Source organism: Gobio gobio, assembly GCF_949357685.1.
Source record: "Gobio gobio genome assembly, chromosome: 6".
Lineage (NCBI taxonomy): Eukaryota > Metazoa > Chordata > Actinopteri > Cypriniformes > Gobionidae > Gobio > Gobio gobio.
Genome location: NC_137102.1, coordinates 37,616,912 through 37,635,566, shown reverse-complemented (window position 1 = coordinate 37,635,566; position 18,655 = coordinate 37,616,912). Strand labels below are relative to the sequence as shown.

General features: G+C 36.4%; 1 protein-coding gene across 3 annotated transcripts in view; it reads left to right on the top strand.

Annotated features, from left to right (window-relative positions):
- Positions 1 to 7,993: 7,993 nt before the first annotated feature.
- Positions 7,994 to 18,655, top strand: part of LOC307128030 (uncharacterized protein) — a 38,942-nt gene continuing 28,280 nt past the window's right edge. For 2 of the 3 annotated variants that reach the window (XM_079819568.1, XM_079819569.1), the window contains exon 1: positions 7,994 to 8,125. The gene's annotated coding sequence lies outside the window, so the exon portion shown is untranslated. The remainder of the gene's footprint in view (positions 8,126 to 18,655) is intronic. The other variant, XR_013816723.1, reaches the window with a different exon arrangement.

Below are 18,655 nucleotides of genomic sequence, written 5' to 3'. Positions count from 1 at the left end.
CTCAGTGTGGGCCAGGCCCAGGCAGTGGATGCAGTACTTGTGCGGATCTGACAGGTCGATGGGAACAAAATGAACTGTGATTGGTTGTGTTACATGTCAGTCAAACATCCTTTTGGGCGGTCCTTGGCCAGTGAATGCTGCAATAGAGTCCAGACCTTCTGCCGTCAGTCTGAAGGCCTGGCTACGCGGGATGCAGCACGCCGCTGCTCAAGGAGCCAGCGCATCTTTAATCCAACATCACATATGACAACACAGTCTTTTTTTAACAAAGGTAAATAAATGGAAAATAAAAGTAGAATTTAAATGTGTATCTGTTATTCTTCACATAGCTGGTATTTAATGCTGGTTGCTGTAGCCTGTGGTGGTGACAGCCTGCCTGGATAAAAGAGAATGGAGGACTGTTCTGAATGTTCATATTGATAGATTCCTCAAAGGTTTCTTACAGATATTATCTTTTGTGGACATTTTAAGCTTTTGTTCCATTACTCTGTCACATGGTTTTAATAGAAATGTAGACTGATCTCATGAAATGGCGTATGTGTGACATGCCAATTCGTATGCCATTTTGGCGTGCTATCAAGACGCATAATCGCTTTTTAGCGTGTTTATCAACGCCGTTTCATTCTATCCCCCTACACTGCCCCTAAACCTACTCATCACAAGAAACATTCTGCATTTTTACATTTAAAAAAAAAACATAATTTAGTATGTTTATAAATCCATTTACATTCACGCGGAATCACACGGCGTAGACATACATGTGGAGATGATGGTTCGTTTCGGCGTACACATACACGCGGAATCACATGGCGTAGACATACACGCGGATAGTTCAAAATGCGTACAGATAACACGCCATTTGGCTTTAGAAAGTGGCGTGTATGTTTATGCAAAGTCATGTTGGAAATGCATGGTTACATCATATTCATCTTCTGTAGTTTACAATATACTGATATTACTGATAAGTGTCAATACACTTTGAGAAGAACTTGTTAGAAAAAAAACTACTTTCCAAACTAGAGTCCGCCTCATGAATTTGGGCCATTTCCACCACTGGTTATAAGTATACTTTTTGTGTTATAATAAGTATACTTTATTTGTGTTTTAAGTACATTACAAATTTATAACGAGTGTCTTTAGAACACACAAGCAATATACTATGAACATATTATTTTACAGGTACCGGTAATAATAATGCTCATGTATGCTCATACCTTTGGCTTATGCAAAATACAAAAAATTACTCACTTTGTAGTCAATAACAATATAGTTTGTTATACTATGTATGTTATAACTGTACCTTAACTCTTTCCATTCTTGTATATTCTTTTTACAATATACTTTGAATTACATAGTCACACAATACAGTATTTTAAATGTGCTTCCATTTAACTACATTTTAATTAATTACTTAGTGACATTTTCCGAATGTTGAATGCAATGTTTTTAAGGCCATTAAAATGAATAAACTGTAACAACGACGCTAATGAAGAGACATATTTCATTAACAAGTCCAATGGTTTTTATTAAAACTTCACATGGTTTTATTCACCTTGTTAAGAAGAGCATAGTACCACGACTGTTATACCTCTTCCAGATGCTTCCTATTTTGCTTCCTGGTTGAGCGGAAGACAACTACGTGGTTCAGTTATAACTTTTATTTGGTGGAAAAAAGGCCTAGACTTAGAAGTAAGCTTTCTCTTACTCCATAGCAGATTTGGAGGTTTGGCAGCTCCCTCATTTGATTTATATCACTTATCTGCTCACCTAAAATACATACTGGAATGGCATCTAGATCAGGGTTTTTCAAACTTAATGACGCCTAGAACCCCCGAATATGATGAACCTTTTATGAGGGACCCCCTAAATACAACATATTGTTTCCAAACTTAAATTGGCTATACTTAATGTTGGATGTATAAACTTGAAGAATATTTTCTATAAAAAATTATTTGTATAAGAAATTTACACAATAAATGTATGTAAGCTTACGTACTGTGTTAGGAATACTGTCTTACAATCGCAGTGAGCAAGATAAAGGGGACTATAGTGAGAAAAACTCACTAGAAAGATACAAAGCAAACATGTTATACGGCAAGAAATGTTTGATCCACTTTATTTTTGCTTTGTCTTTTTATTCTCTGAAATTTTCTGGGGACCCCTTAGAACCTTCTGGAGGACCCCTGTAGGTCCCCAGATCACAGTTTGAAAACCCCTGATCTAGATGACCCAATCTCGACCTGGGTCAGTGCGGAAGAGGCAAGTATTGCTTTGATACCTCTTCGCAATTTATTATACATGCCATCAACAAAGTTGTCTGTTTTAATCAAAGGCAACCTAATTCTTAATAATATGATTAAAGTGTGGAGGTTGGTTTGCAAACAATTATGCTACACATCTTTCGCCATATACACCTATACACAATAATGATGGGCTGGAAAAAAAAACACAAGGCATTTGTGCAGGGCCGGATTGGGACTCATTTTCAGCCCTGGAGTTTCATGCCTTAGACCGGCCCACTTTAGTTCACGACTGACTATATTAAAATAATGTCATTAAAACCTCAGAATATAAGTCTGCAATAGGCGCACTGTTCTATACAGCCTTGTAATTCTTTGAATTGGAAATGATGATATTTTAAAAAAAAAATACAGTGCAAAAATAGTAGCCTAAGTTTTGCTTCACAGTGAATATTTATTAGAACAGTAAATAACAGGACAGTCTATATTCTTTAAGAATTAGTATTCATAAATATCCAAACATTGAAATGAAGAAAAAATCTAACAAAAATAAATATATGAAAAATAAAGATTAAAATAAAATGTATTGCACTTTCTAATGACAGTAGCATCTCTTTTTCAAGGAAACAGCTGCTTTACAACTTCAAATATTTTTCACAAATATGAAAACATTAGTTAAAGAATTAAACAAGTATTGCACTGTTATCTAAAAAATAATTGTTTTAGATTTAGCTTGTTTTAAGCAACAACAACAACAAATTTTAGGGTGTTTTTTCTTTTCTTTTCAGAAAACAAGGCATAATTTATTTTGCCTTTTCACTTGTCCAGTAAATGTATCTTGAATTAAGAATAGTTTATATATTTGAACTGGAAACAAGTAAGATACTAAGTAAGAAAAGCATTTTTTGTGATAATGTTTGCTTATTCACACACTATGGTACAATTCACAGTGAGAGCATTAGTCTTTTCACAACTGGGTCCTGGCTCTCTTTCTGACATTAAGAGAAAGTTACATTTATTTCTCACCACAAATATCCCCTTTTTACAAAGCTTTCAAATCAAGTCAAGTCAGTTTCATTAATGTATTGCTGAATCATCAGTTATCATTAATTATCTCAGGGCATTTTTCATTGAGCAGGGCTCTTCATTACTATTAGTTCTTCTGATTGACAATCCTACCTGCCCATTCTGGTGGGTTGGGCTCATGACTGGTGCAGGGCCGTGCAGAGAGTTCTTCAGGGGCAGGGGCTCAAATGGAAAAAAGGGGCAACATAATGTAATAATATTTCACAATATTAGGCTACTTTTTTTTCTGTATTTTTGATTAAATAAATTAATGTATAATTTATTTAATCAAATTTGATTAAATAAATAATTTGATTAAATAAATGTATATATACGTATAAATGTATATATACGTAAATATATATATACCGTATTTTTATATATATATATATATATGCTTATGCTCATCAAGCCTGCATTTATTTAATCAAAAATACAGAAAAAACAGTAGCCTAATATTGTGAAATATTATTACATTATGTTCTTTTTAACGTTTTATCAATCAAAGAATCTTTTCATCATTGACATTAAATCCTCATATTAGAATGATTTCTGAATGATCATGTGACACTGAAGAGTGGAGTAATGATGCTGAAAATCCAGCTGTAATCACATGAATAAATTATATTGTAAATTATTTTAAAATAGAAAACCATTATTTTAATAATATTTCACAATATTGCTGTTTTTTATCAAATAAATGCACGCTTTATGAGCATAAGAGACTTATTTCATAATGCTTCAAAAATTGTAATATAATAATGTCCTTTCACGTAACAATTTCGCCAGCCTACACTTCGCGTAATAGGCCTGTAGGTGCCGGTGGCACTTGGTTTTTGTTAGCTTTGATAGTTTCATGAAATAGTAAACGCTGTATCAATATACATAAATACAAGTGAATTTAACACTTACCATTAATGCGACTTTTGCTACTACTGCATGGTTTTGTGCAGGGATTTGTTTGTTGTCAGTTAAAATCCATTTTGTCAGTGATGCAATTCATAAAATGAGACAAACCGCAGGAAATCGTTCCACAAACGTTAGTTTGTCTGTCCATGTAATTTTCAACTGATTTATGAACAAGAACAGAAAATTACCGCTCCACATCGCCCAATGGCATTTGAACTTGCTTTGCCAGATCACGATTGGTTGGTGTATATACATGACAAACGGGCATTGGTGAATTGTGTAATACTTTAAAATATATAATATATAGATTTGTAATTAAATCAACACATTAGCTCTAATTATGGATGAAAATATATATATATTGGTTTACTTTTTTCCCGTGAGGCCACGCACTCTCTGAAAGGACCATATTTGGCTCGAGAGCCGTTTCCGAACAGTGGAAAATCAGCTGTCAATCAAAACGCACGCAACCCATAGCAACGCGTTATAGCAACGCCTCAACAGAAATTGTCCGACTATTGAGCCGTTCGTTACTATTGTATACATTGTCATGTTATAATAATAACATTTATTTAGTTTTATTGACCACGATATTATCATTGATATTTGTCTGAGAGGGGCACTTTTGATTCATTTTGAAAAAGGGCAGGGGCTCGAGCACCCAAAGCCCCCCCCCCCCCCCCCCCCCCCCCCCCCTCTGCACGTGCCTGGACTGGTGCTTGGTAACGTTACTGGGCCTTGCTCTTCACTGTTAGCAGCGAACCGGACTAGAGGCGGCTGCTGCTGAAGAGCAACAAGAAAAAGTTTAATACATGAATGTGGTTTGCAGACAACGTTGTTTTGCTGGGTCGCTAGCAACTTGCACTGCTCCTAACTACCTTAACGTTAGCTTACTTACCGGCCTCGTCGTCTTCATTTGTTTTTTTTTTAGGAAAAATGTGCTCAGCTTTGAACATTTGGCCACGTCAGTTTCCAAAGCTTTCTTCTTTTTTATTCTGGCCTTTTCAGCGCCGCCTTTGCGCTTCCTATTATCCATTTTGATCTGACTTTTTTTATTTTGAACAACTTGCACGGTGCTGTGTCGGGGGCGGGTCCAGGGAGTCAAAAGATAATCACGTCATCATTAACCTGCGGGCTCTGCGAGAAAATATAATAAATAAAGTTGGACCGCGGTAAAATAATAAATAAAAAAGTGGGCCTGCTGTGAGTGCAGGCAGCCTAGGGACAGCATCCATATTTCAACCCAGTGCAATGACAACAACGGCCCTCCCGGCCAAAAAAACAGACCGGCCCACCGGGAATTTTCCCGGTGCTCCCGATTAGCCAATCCGGACCTGCATTTGTGTTATAGGTGATGTAATGGAAAATAATTTGATGACCTTTGATCAGATTGTTTCAAAGTATAATATTGACAGGAAACACTTCTTTGATACAAAGCTATGTATTTGGTTATATGCAAAGAAGTTAAAGGACCATCCAGATGGCCTTGGTCTTTCAACAATAGAGGAACAGCTGAACAAACTGTCATATTCTCAATCAGTACTTAGTCGTTTTATAATATACTTATACATTTGAACAAGGATAATTCGGATAAAGTTGGGAGACTATGGGAAACTTATCCTGCGGTAAGCAATACACAAAGCAGATTGGGGTATGCTATGTGAAACACCCTCTTATTTAACAGACAATGCATCCTGGGAAATGCAGTTTAAAATATTGCACAGATTACATATCACTCCGGTGGTTCGCAGACTCAAAATGAACCCCAGGAGATTAAAAGAATCTTTGATTTGTTTGGATTTATTTACAACACAGCATAATCCAGATATACATAACGAAGGGCAAAAAAAGTCACAACGGACGATTTGGTAAAAAAAAAGTATTGTGATTTTTTTTCTGGTTGAAATTAGCTATAATTTAAAATTCACAAAAAAACTATAAAGAACACCAGGGCCGTATTTATCAAGCATCTGAGAATAACTCACAACACCGCTAAGAATTGACTCAAATCTGAGCTTAAAAGTTAGTTATCAAGCATCTCAATCATACTTTAAGTGAAGTGTAGGACTAAATCTTAAGCGTCAATCTTAGAGTTGATTTACGACACTTTGCTGTGCCTCAAACAGGATTTTGGATGATGTCATAAGCATGAACCAATCACTGAATAGATGTGCTTATTTCAGAATATTCTCAGATAAATTCACAAGACAATACATTATAATATATACATTTGAGATGAAAGATAAACAAGTTTTCCACCATGTCTTTATTAACAAATTTAAACTGGTATGCTATTAACTGACCTGCCTATGGCCTAGATTTTTTAATATAATCTGCCACCATGGATTTCAAAAGAAAACCGCACTGGTGGGAGGAAGAAGCGCTACTGCTTGCTGAATTAGCTGAACAGAGGAAACATGTTATAAAAGGCAAGTTCAGCACTACATTATCCAGCACTGACAAAGATGATGCCTGCTCTGTCCAAACGTTACCGTTTGATTAACTGCTCATTGTCAAACATTTCAAAAACATTCTTCCTCTTCTAAAAAGATTTGCGCACGTCTTTATCTCCTCAGTGCCATCACAAGCCCCTACTGGCAACTCCTAACCACTTGAGAGACCTCTCGAGCTGTCTTAAAGGTCCCGTTTTTTTGAAGCTTTGATTGTGTTTACAGTGTGCAATATAACGTGTTCATGTTTCGCGTGTAAAAAAACATATTTTTCACACAATTTACTTATCTGTATACTGCTGTTTTCACTGTCCTAAAAACGGCTTGAAGATTTCCTTATTCTATGAAGTCCCTCCTTCAGAAATACGTAATGAGTTCTGATTGTGCCAGCGGTTCCCGTGTTGTGATTCAACAGCAGCTTAGCGCACGTTGCCCGGAGAGGTCACGCCTCTTACCATAACGGGGAGATGTATGCGCTCAAAGTACAGCGTCCCTGAAGGCCAAACACAGGTGATTTGACTCCAGGATGAAAATAACAGCATCTCGACCGGTCTCGACGACATGGCGACAAACACTCTACGAATGCAACACTTCCTCTTCTCCACGTGGGAGAGCAACAAGACCACGCCCCCTGTTTTGCGTATTCTTGTGGGCGGAGGTTAGTCGACAAACTGTTCTACTGACGTCATTAAAGCAGGGAGTACAGGGATGTAGTCCAAACCGGCCGTTCGCTGTAGGCTTTGAAAGGGAACTTCTGTTAAATAAAATATCTCTCTTGGCATTGAACTTTGAGCTTTATCATTTTGCAGGTATTATTTATGCTCTAACAGCAACATTACACACTAACTAAAGTTTGAAAAATGGGATCACGAAGAACAGAACCTTTAAATAACTGGGAGAGTAAGAGTGATTCTTAGCTTTAAGAAATTTGATAACTTGCTTTTATATTAAGTTTGAAAGTAGGAGTAAATTTCATGAATTCTCAGCACTTAAGACTAAAATGGCACTTTGAGACGCTTGATAAATACGGGCCCAGGTTTGTTGTCACATGGTTAAATTTTATATTTTAACAAACAATTTAGTTCAAAAACGTTATGAAAATAATTTATTTAAGCAGATTTTGTGTACTAGTTGAATCCATCGTGATTCATGAAACAAGGTAACTGATTCATGTGTTTATCAGACTGTGGAGACATTAATTTTATTTTTCATATCACTTAATAATTCACAATCTTTGTCCCAAATCAAACATATTTTGGAGATTGTTTGTATAATCTCAAACAAGAAAAAAAAATCTTGGTTGTCTAACCCGCCTTTAGAGGGCGCTCGTGTAACTGAAGCAATGACACACATCCGAGTCTTGGAGAAGAGAAGAGAAGAGAAGAGAGCGAGTGAAGAGAACATAAACATATGAAGTGGGACAACGCTGTTCATTCTGCTTTGTTTGCTGTGTTTCAGACTGTAAGTACATTCATTTAATCGTTTATTAGGATAAATCTAAATCCAAACAACTAACGTAGACTAGCCATGTTCCGTACACAACGATGTTCCGTACAGATGATCTTTACCACCGATCGATGAGTAAATACTTCCTTGGTCATACATAAACTATATATCTGTGTCATCATCATTTCTCCCTCTTTCACACCCGATTCAAGACAGAGACTCTACCGCCGTTTGTTCCAGTGAGATTTCAGTAAAGGTGCGCCCACTGCGCTTGAAATGGGACGGTGGGCACGTCAGACTGCAGCTTGTGTGGGGAGATAACTAGAGCCGCGAAAATGTACATTTTGATTTAATTTATGCTTCTCACAGTATTACAGTATTTATGAAATGAATATTATGTTATCACAAATTGTTAAATGTATGACCTTTTGTTGAATAAATGCTTTGAAATGGACATTTTCAAACGTCAATAGCGGGTGATGACCGCTTGGCTCCACTCAGGCCGAGACAGGCATAGTTTTGAAGTTTACACATTGGTTTATCATAATTTTTTTTTTTTTTTTAAATCAATGCAAATTGTTTGCCCTTCTTTGTCTTCAGAAAGACATGGTAATGGTAATGTTATTCCCCAATGTTTTGCTTAACTCACATGCCATAATTAATATCAGACACAATCATGCCCAACTTGCATGGTCTTCTTATTGAACTTGCAATTAACTTACATTTTAACTAAACAAAACAGGTATTCACCTTTATTATTCATTTAAATTATGTTTTCTTCAGTTAAAATAAACAACCAGCTCACAATTGATCAGATAAATTATCTATTTTCGTTGTGTTCTGCACGGAACATGTCAGTTTATTTCGTGAATCACTCAGAAATGAAATCGAAATGAACCGACTGATGTTGTACATCACGCTCGTGAAACGTAAACTCGTTATACTGACTTTTTCACATTAGAATTTGTGAAGATTAATTTATGTTGTATTTTCATTTTATGTTACCTGGTAAACCGTTTTAAATGCATATAAATCATATCTAATGTAAGAGCAACATAATAAGCTAGATGATTTGAATTGTTAACTGTTGTCAACATATTTTAGGGATCAACGATATTTTTTATAACCAATAACGTTACCTATTTATTTGAATGTTTATGTGCCCTGTAACCGATAGAACCAATATGTATTCTGTTTTTGACCATTATAAAAACAGTACTGAACTGAACAAACTGTTTTAACCCTTTTTGAATGCTGTAATTTTTGCAATTTCACTCTATCCTTTCAGACAAAACAAAACACTTCTACATCAATAAATAGTCTAAAAGAGTGCAAAAATATAGTGCTCTGTCACTAAAGTGTCTATTTTAAAATCTTTAATGAGGTAAACCAACAGGTAATGAATATAGCATGTAAAAATAATTCTAAAACTATGGAAGCTTGTTTTCGCCATGTAATAAAACCATTTAAAAGATAAATGTGACTTTTTAATCTCAATTCTGACTTGCTTTCTCAGAACTGTGTGATATAAAGTAAGAATTACTATTGCGAACTCGCAATTCTGGCGTTATAACTCGTAAATGTGACTTTATATCACGCAGTTCTGACTTTATAACTCCCAATTGCAACTTTTTTTGTTTTTTAATTCTCTGGTGGAAACAAGCGTCCATATAAAACATTCTAAGCTGCCTGAATAATAATAATAATAAATATAGCTGCAAGCAGCCATTAACGGGGCCAAGCGCAACAGAAGCAAACAAGGAAGATAGCAGCAGACCAACTGAAAAAATGAGTAAAGACATTTGAAGCAAAACCGTTAAAACACCACATTAAAACATTGAGTTGTATAGTGCCAATGTCATGTTTTGTTCTATTATAGCGCCACCAAGAGGCACAATCCTACCATTTTTTTTATGTGTCATCGGAGTGAGCCCGTACATCTGTGTGTCAATTTTGGTGAAAATATCTCATTTTGTTTTGGAGATATAGACATTTATATGAAAAAAACATGTAAACAATGACTGACACTTGACTTTGATTGGATTTTACTACCCCTTACTATCAATATTTTGACATTTGGGCTTTAACACATAGCTATCGACCTAGCGGCTGTTTTTGACAGAAGGTTTTTTGTTTTTTGAAATTTTTGACATAAGGTTTGGGTTTTTTTGAAGTTGGTATAATAATTCATGTTTTTGACAGAAGGTTTTTGTCTTTTGATGCCGCTGTAATCAGGATCTCCCTCCCAGCCTCCGCATTCCAAAGCTTATCTGGCTGTACTGTGAAAACTGAAGTGTATTTCACACAAGCATTCTGTTCTTTTAAAGTAATATAAATTAAAATATACCTCGCAAAAGTTGAATGTTTATAAAATAGCTTACTAAAAAATCCAAATGTTTATAGAGTTGAAGAAAAAACATACTGCTTATGAAGCAACGCAATGTATGAAACAGGATTCACAATACATCATGTTTTTGACACAGGGTTTTTGTCTTTTGATGCCGCAGGGGTGCTGTGTGTGTGTGTGTGTGTGTGTGTGTGTGACAGGTTCGGGTAAATAACCATACCGCTCTAGATCTCTCCTAATTTATTACCCAATTATAATCTTTTTGGAGCGTAGTTCATCCCCAGGATCCCCCTCCACATTCCAGAGCTTATCGGCTGTACTGTGACAGTCTGAAGCGTACAACACACAAGCATTCTGTTCTTTTAAAGTGATATAAATGAAAATCTACCTCACAAAAGCTGAATGTTTATAAAATAGCTTACTAAAAAATTCACTGAACCAACCATTTCGGTTTAAATAAAATGGTCACAAAAAAATTGAAATCAGGTAAATGTTTGTAGAGTTGAGGAAAGAAGCAAATGCATCCTTTCTTTCTGACGATGAAACATGAATGGACTCTGGGGAGCTGTGCGTAAACCCCCCCAGACTCCGCCCCCCTTACACTCCCCTCGGTGCGATATGAATGATTAAAACACCAATAGCTCAATGGTTAAAACAATAATGCCGTAATTTTAGTTATAGTTGATAAAACACACCAATACCACATTGCATGTTTAAAGCATCATTGCATAACATCATAGCATTAAATATAGAGAAAAATACGCACGTTTTACTTTTTCTGATAAATGCCTGAATACTACATTTTTAGTTTTTAACGATCTGCATCGCTTTAAAGTTTCAAATTAGTATGTGGAAATGTTACATGTGTGTAAAAACTTTCTTAAAATGTAAGAAAAAACTTTCTTTAATAAAAATCACCATGATGATCGCCATGTTTACTACTCACGTTTCGCGCTTTTAAAGTTTAAAGCGCATAGTTTTGAACAGTTTAAACTTTTTTATATTTTTTTGAGTAAAACACTGTTAAAGCAACTATTATTTTTATAAATGTTATTTAATTATTTTGCCAACATTTAAATCTACGTGTGTGTGTGTGTGTGTGTGTCATTTGTTTAATTATTTTACCGTTATATTAAATCTGTATGGACTGGGGTGTATTCTTCTGCACCGAGGGGAGTGTAAGGGGGGCGGAGTCTGGGGGGGTTTACGCACAGCTCCCCAGAGTCCATTCATGTTTCATCGTCAGAAAGAAAGGATGCATTTGCTTCTTTCCTCAACTCTACAAATATTTACCTGATTTCAATTTTTTTGTGACCATTTTATTTAAACCGAAATGGTTGGTTCAGTGAATTTTTTAGTAAGCTATTTTATAAACATTCAGCTTTTGTGAGGTAGATTTTCATTTATATCACTTTAAAAGAACAGAATGCTTGTGTGTTGTATGCTTCAGACTGTCACAGTACAGCCGATAAGCTCTGGAATGTGGAGGGGGATCCTGGGGATGAACTACGCTCCAAAAAGATTATAATTGGGTAATAAATTAGGAGAGATCTAGAGCGGTATGGTTATTTACCCGAACCTGTCACACACACACACACACAGCACCCCTGCGGCATCAAAAGACAAAAACCCTGTGTCAAAAACATGATGTATTGTGAATCCTGTTTCATACATTGCGTTGCTTCATAAGCAGTATGTTTTTTCTTCAACTCTATAAACATTGGATTTTTTAGTAAGCTATTTTATAAACATTCAACTTTTGCGAGGTATGTTTTCATTTATATTATTTTAAAAGAACAGAATGCTTGTGTGAAATACACTTCAGTTTTCACAGTACAGATAAGCTTTGGAATGCGGAGGCTGGGAGGGAGATCCTGATTACAGCAGCATCAAAAGACAAAAACCTTCTGTCAAAAACATGAATTATTTTACCAACTTAAAAAAAAAGCAAACCTGTCGAAAACTTCAAAACCACAAACCTTCTGTCAAAAACATGAATTAATATACCAACTTTAAAAACAACCCAAACCTTCTGTCACAAACTTCAAAAAACTCAAACATGAGATTTAAAAATAATTCTGCAACATTTCATCAAGTTTAATTGCCCTTAAGAGTTGTATTAAAGGGGTGTTGAAATGAGAAATCAACTTTCCCTTGAGCCTTTGATATATAAAAGTTAATTGTGATATAAGAATATCCTGTAAGTTTCAGAGCTGAAAACTTTCTTTTTAGTAAAAGAAAAGCTTTTATTGACACCAGGCCCAGAAAATGCTCGATCTCAGAATATGTCGACCCTTGACGTCATCGTATATTGAAACGCTGCCTCAACAGATAAATATGTACGCCTGATTCTGTAGCCCCACCCACCGACTCGTGGAGCTAAACTGATTGCGCTACCGAGCAATAAACATGTCGAAGATAGAGCTATTACGCTGTGCCTGGTTGTGGAAGAACACCGTTGTTGTATAAGCTTCCTTCGGATTCTAATATTGGAAATGTGTGGTTGAACTTTATTTTTAATGAATATCCAGCTTACGCGGGGAAGACATTGCACGAGTTAATTTCACCGGATTCGTTTGTATGTTAAACAAGAGACTGGATTTGCAGAGAAGGATGAGATTACATGAATGAATGAAGCAACACACTAATGTGAGTAATTTTTTTAATATTTATATGTGATAGTATTGCATTGTTACAGATCAAATACAATTTTACATTGTGTACATGTCTAATTAAACATAACTTACCATGCTGTCACAGGGCTCGCAAAGCCCAACGTCCCGTGGGCTATGTATTTTCCAAACGGGCTACCAATACATATCCTCTTAAATAGTGAAATAACATTCCTTTCTTGATGCGCGTTGTTGATATTTGAAGATTTTGAAAATACAATTGCGGAAGTTTTGATCATGCTGTCTGCAACATATGCACGCGTCCGCGTATATCCACCGATCGGGCTGGCCATGTAATATAAAATAACATTCATATTAATTGCTGGTGGATGAGAGATAAATCATTGTGTTTGTTTGATAAAGACCTTTTGCGAGCCCTGTGGGTGAATCATTACGGTTGCCGTTTTCCCACACGCTTTCAAAACAATGCCTCACGCGCTCATGGGGGAGCTGAAGCTCATTAAATATGCAAAGCTTATCCAATCATAGCTGTGGGCATTTACTTCCAAATCTTCTGTGCGGCACGCATATTAAAACCGAGCGTGTCTTGTAGGGCTGCAATCAACCAAAGAAAACCTTGGTTGACTGAAGTCCTGAAATTTTTGACAAAAAATGACGTTAGGAAAAAAACTTTAAATTAATTAGCTGGTAGCCTTGTTGTCTGCCTAAATAAATTATAAATAAACAAAAAAAACTAGTAGGCTATTTGCAGTATATTAAATCGTTTTTGACCTGATTATTTTGGACTGAAATGAGTCTGACACACGAGTCTGTCGGCTCTGACAGCGTTGCAATCACGTGCACCTGCACAATATCATAGCCTAAATATAGTACTATGTTGTCAACTAGTGATATCATCACAATAACTTTTGAGGAATATGCAACATAATTTAGACAATTGTTTTAGTCATATGTATTATAATTAGGGTTGCCACCTTCAGTGTGGCAAAATAAGGGACACCCATTCACGACAATATAAAATATAAAATGTTTTTACATTTGATTATTTAATTTATTTCTAAAGAACTCTTTAGTAGCCTATTTGGTGCACTTTAAAGGGATAGTTCACCCAAAACTAAAACATTCTGTCATCATTTACTCTCCCTCATGATGTTCCGAACCTGTATGAGTTTCTTTATTCTGCTGAACACAAAAGAAGATATTTTGAAGAAAGTTTGTAACCAGGCTGCTTTGGGGGCACCATTGACTTCCATAGTAATCTTCCTATGTGTTCAACATAACAAAGAAATGTATACATGTGTGGAACAACTTGAGGGTGAGTAAATGATTACAGAATTTTTATTTTTGGGTGAACTGTACCTTTAAGCAGTCATTCTGAACCAGTAATTATGTTTTTGACAATTCTGAAATTCTTTTTATTAATTTACTTAAATTATGACTACATTATTGTGTAATTATTTGTCCCATTTTTATCTAAATATTCTTTTAATGTCTAACTTTATATGGCAGGATTATTTATTATGTATGATCAAAATGATACATAACATCAATTAGGCTATAATCTATTAATTAAACTGTCTAAAAATATATAATAATTCTGTCTGCCAAGCTCTGATAATGTATGGAATATTATATAAATATATTATCCATTTAAAAAAAACAATAGGCCTATACTAATAGGCCTACACCTTTAGAAGCACGGATGTGTGCGTCACCGCTGCTGCTTTAAGTCAGTCAGTCTGAGCAACTGAAATGCTTCAACTGAAAGGTTCATCCCAGTTACTGGACAGACACATTGATACCTTTTTTTCCATTCAGCCCTATATCTGGAGATCCTCTTGCGTTCAAACGGTGGACGTGCCATAAAAGGGAACCATAAAAGTAGGCTACAACATTACAGCCAAATTTTAAACGAAACAAAATAGTGCATATAAGGTAGGCGCACTCAAGAACAAGTACAAAAATAAATAAATCAAATGCCCAAATCTACAAGTATTTCAAATAAATGTGCAAAATAAAATTATAAAATGTTATTAATGTCCAAAACGAAATGATGTAAAAACAATGAAATAAACAAATGGCTACTCACTCACAGAGAGAGTACAATCAGTGTCCACTCCAAACTTTTTTGTGTTGTGTGCGAGAAACACAAGCATATCCACGTTCTTTGGAAGGAGACTGCTTCTTGCTTTATTGACAATAAATCCTGCCTTGGAGAAAATGCGTTCAGAAGGCGTGGATGTCGCAGGGATACAGAGCAGTCGCTTTGCAACTCGGGCCAGGCTCGGGTATCTGTCTTGTTTTTTTTTCCACCACCCCAATGGTCCGGAGTCAATTTTGGTTCTGTCCTGAAGATAGTTTTTTTTTTTTCTTCTGTCACTGTGCTTCTCCCACCTGATTCTGTAGAAACCAGATTGTCCTCATCTTCGCACAACAGCATAGCAATCTCCTTCTCTTTGTTGTTTTTCTGCTTTTTTTGACACGTTGCTCCTCACCTCCAGGTTCACCTATGCCTATGGCTGCGCTGAGTGCACTCAGTCGTTCTGCCAGCTGTGCAACTACTGTATTGGCCTTGTCTCGTTTGGCATCACCCAGAAAAGGCAGCTGCTTAAAACGAGGGTCTACTACTGCAGCTGTAATGTATACACTGTTAGTCATCATCATTCGGTTTTTAAACTCCTACCTACTGTCAATTTCTGTGACCAGCTTGCTTTTAATTTTTTTGGTAATGGGGCTGTCATCATCGGCGATGGCCAGGTGACGTTTCTTCAGGTTTGCCAGCATGGGTACTGTTGCAGACAGGGACACGTTGTCCTCTTCAGACATCAGCTCGATCAGTGTTGTCATCGGTTTTAGCACATTTTTAATGTCCTCTATCGCATTCCAGTGTGCTGTGGTAAGGTCCAGTGTATTGATATCGCTCTTCTTCGTAAAGTTTGGGTCACACAGCACTGCGGTAATGAGCCAGCGTTGCTCCAGCAGTCGCTCCAACATCGAAAATGTTGAGTTCCAACGTGTAGACACATCCTGAATTAGTTCATGCTGAGGGACATTTTGCTGCTCCTGCTTCTGTTTTAGCCCAGTTTTCGCTTTGTGCCCCTTTTTGAAATGTCCCACCAGATGACGTGATGCAGCCACGGCACGACAAATTGGATCTTCTTTGAGTGCAGCTTTAATGCTGAGCTGCAAAGTGTGCCCGGCGCACCTGACGCCCTGCATCTCTCGCCATTCATGTGATTCCTTTAGTGTTTCCACTTTCCACACAGAGTGCCATAATAGCCGCATTGTCACATACAACAGAAACTCTCTTTGCTTCTTGAATTCCAAAGGTTTCAGCAACTTCAGAAAGTTGCGCAGCAATGTTTATTCCTGTGTGCGCCTCTTCTATTTGTTTTGTCTCAAGCACAAGACTCTGTGCTTTCCAGTCTCCATCAATTAAATGGGCAGTCACTGTCATATAGGACTCCATTCTAAGAGATGTCCACATATCTGTGGTCAAGCTCAGTGCCTCGCTGTTTTGTATTAACTCTGAAACTTTCTCTTTAAGTCCCTCATATTTTGCGGTTAGTGCATGCATGATTGTGTGGCATGCTGGCACTGTATATCCAGGTTCCAAAACTTTTAACAAGCTCTTAAAACCTTGGCCCTCCACAACAGCAATGCGCCTCATATCCTGAGCAATAAAGTTAATAATTTCTTCCGTGATATTATTTTTCTGTTTGAATGATAAAGGAGGCTTAAAATTCAGCGTGGTCTGGGTGTGTCTGGGGGATACCTTAATTGTGGATGGGTGCGCCTGCAGTTATAAAACGATTATTAGCCTACACTAAAACATTGAAATATGGCATTTCTGATATGTTCATATAGCCTACTCAAAACAGACGGGGCAACCTAACGCAAACAAGTTAACTTACAGTTTTTAGGTGATACGACATGTTTGTCGTTGAGCTTGTGAAATGCAAACTGTTGCTTGCAAAATGTGCATTCCACTTTTTTCCCATTTTCTATTTTATAAAATGCTGCCACACTGCCGATGTCTTTGTTGACATGGTAGAAAAACTTACTAGGAAAAAGTGAAGTAGCCTACTTCAGTCGGTCTCTCTTCTCCAGTGGGTTGGGCTAATCCAAAAGAAGTGAAAACAAGGGGGGTGTTCTGAAGACAGACTGTTACCTGTGAAACAGGGGTGCTCTGAAAACACCCCCATTAGCAATTAGTGCTTTCCACCTAATGAAATGAACGCGGCAAAACTAATGAAATGAACGCGGCAAAAAATCTACCAATCAGAATTTTGGTCGAGCCAGAACGTATCAACTAACAAACGACTAATCGACTGGGAGATTACAGCCCTAGTGTCTTGAGAGCGGCTCAAAACCAGGGCAGAAAATTACTTATTCATTATGATGTTTTTGAATGTAAAAACCACTCGAACATCATAAGTAGACCTCAGACAACAGTATAACATTTTTTAAAAAGCCAATTCATGACACCTCTAATATCAATCAGTTGGACCAGTTCATCTAAAAGTTGACTGTTTTGTTTACTATATATAGTTTACCAACTAAATAATTTACCAAATAAAAGAAAAACAAAATCAAACAAGGTGAAGTACTTAACATTTCTAAAGTATTTGAGATTATCTATTATATAAAGTCCTTTTTGTCGATTTTCCAGAGTAAATACATATATAAATTACCATGTTGTGATATATATCGTTACTGTGAAATAAAATTACTCATACCGTGAAACAGTATTTTGATCATACCGCCCAGCCCTATGGGCAAGTGATGTAACTAGGGATGCACCGATCCACATTTTTTCACTTCCGATCCGATCCCGATACCTGAATTTGGATATCGGCCGATTCCGATACCAGAGCTGCGTTTACTTTAATATTATTATTATCATTATTGTTGATTTTATATGATGCTGACATAAACTCCACTCAACAGGCAAGTATGATATGAACATAATAGTGACCCAAATTATCACGGTTATCAATTTATATTTGAAAATCAACAAACAAAAAATAAATCAAGCAGCTCTAAGCACTTTTTTTAAGCTAGATTCTGTGGGATTTCCTTCCTTATAATGGCCGTCGTCAATGGCAACGCATAATGCATAAATCTCTAATATTATATCTGTAAATATATTCTCAAGCAATATTCTCATCAGTGTTCTATCAGCTATGACACATTTAAATCTAGCATATTTTGTGTAAGAGCCCATACATTATTCTAGTGAAATAAAGCATATATTTTCATATGATTTGACAGTTTATTTGATTAAATATCAAAAATCCAAAAAGTGTGCATCATACCTAACACCTAGATGAACACTTTACAGTCAGTTTTATGACTAAGTCATTCTCTTCAAATACCATTTAAGTTAGAAACGTGTATAGCCTACCAATGCTGTATGTAACTTTAGAGACGGTCCCTAGATTCGCGAACGTCAAGCCAACCTAATGCCAGTCATATCAGATGCGCTGTGGTTCTGCTGTGTTTTGTTTGAAACTATTTTCGGTGCTGAAATATAACAAAAACTGTCAATCACTGTATGATGAA